The sequence below is a fragment of the Molossus molossus genome, unplaced genomic scaffold (genome assembly GCF_014108415.1).
Source record: "Molossus molossus isolate mMolMol1 unplaced genomic scaffold, mMolMol1.p scaffold_m16_p_2, whole genome shotgun sequence".
Lineage (NCBI taxonomy): Eukaryota > Metazoa > Chordata > Mammalia > Chiroptera > Molossidae > Molossus > Molossus molossus.
The window spans coordinates 52,213,731-52,215,338 of NW_023425355.1; the positions used below are offsets into that span (position 1 = coordinate 52,213,731).

At 32.5% G+C, this 1,608-nt stretch overlaps 1 non-coding gene across 1 annotated transcript; it reads right to left on the reverse strand.

The window, feature by feature from the left end:
* Nucleotides 1-1,302: 1,302 nt before the first annotated feature.
* Nucleotides 1,303-1,408, reverse strand: LOC118636789. Its single transcript, XR_004960770.1, has one exon. It is a non-coding gene; the product is annotated as a U6 spliceosomal RNA (small nuclear RNA).
* Between the last annotated feature and the right edge of the window lie 200 nt (nt 1,409-1,608).

Consider the following 1,608-nt stretch of genomic DNA (forward strand, 5'->3'; position numbering starts at 1 on the left):
GAAAACTAAGAGATCTGGCAATATCTGACTCATATTTTAGTTTTGGTAAAATAGGCTGGTTGGGAGCAGTAGATTCCAGTTTACCATAATTTTTAATTCCTCAAATAAAGGTGGCCATATGTTACATATCATTTTTCCATGTATTTACAGTTTGCCTTTATTTTTTTAATCCCACTTCTCATATTTATTTTACTGTCCTGGCCCCTGTAGAGATCTGTATTTGCAACTCTTTAATACATATCTAAAACTTGGTTGAAAAAATAGTAATTTTGATGTAAGGTCTTTTAAATGATACAATTATTCAATTTAGTAACTACTCCACAATGTCTCAAAGAAAAGCTGGACAATCAGAAAATTATAAACAAAACTTGCATTATTCAAGCTGCTGATAGAATTAGTTTTACTGAATTAAACTTTTCCATTATGTGCCCAGCTGGTGTGGCTCAGTGGTTGAGCATCAACCCATTCACCGAGAGGTTGCTGGTTTGATTCTCAGTCAGGGTACATGCCCAGGCTGTGGGCCCAATCCCCAGTGGGAGGCATGCAGGAGGCAGCCAATTGATGTTCTCTCTCATAGATGTTTCTTTCTCTCTCTCCCTCTCCCTTCTTCTCTCTCTAAAATCAATAAAGAAAAATTTAAAAAAAAACTTTTCCATGATCTTACAAACATCCATGATAAGAAACATTCCTATGAAAGTAGTTGTTTTATTAACCCTAATTGTATTTATGTCAATTGTAATGTCACCTCTATTAGGACACAGAAAAGAGATTTTTCAGGTCAAATTTTTTCTTATGATCAGATAAGAGATAATATTTTTATTATTGCATTGGCTGTTAGAAAGGAAGAGCCAAAGCCCACTTGAATGGTTGACGTATAGTAAGTATACCAGACTCCCTGCATGCACCTTGTGTATTAAACTTAATCTTGGATACCTTATTACACAACTCTTGTTCTCTTTTCTCTTTACCCAGATTTCTTCAGGTAATTAAAAACAATGTTATTGTACAATATTTTGAAACCTACATTGAAAGCCCAATTATTTTCCACAGATGCTGCACCATTTGATATTCCAACAATTAATATATAAGAATTTCAATTTCTTCACATACTCTTCAATAGTTTTTGTTTTCCTTCTTTTGTTTTTTGGTTACAGCCTTCCAAATGAGTGTGAAGTAGTATCTCACCATGGTTTTGATTTGAATTTTCCAAATGACTAGTAATGTTGAGATTATTTTCATATACTTATTGGCCATTCCTATCATCTTTGAGGTGATGTCCACTCAAGTACTTTTCCCATTAAAAAATATATGAAACACTTCATGAATTTATGTGCCATCCTTGTGCAGGGACATTCTACCATTCTCTGTATCATTTCATTTTTAATATATGTGCTGCCAAAGTGAGCAATTTGCCCATTTTTTAATTGTTCTTTTTATTGTTGAATTAAAAGAGTATTATTTATGTGTGTTTTTTTTTTCTAGATACAAATCCCTTGTCAAGTATATGAATTAAAAATATCTTCTCTCATTCTGTGGCTTATATATATATTTTTCTACTCAACGCATTTTCAATAGGCTATATATTTTTTTAATCTTTTGCAAGGGAGT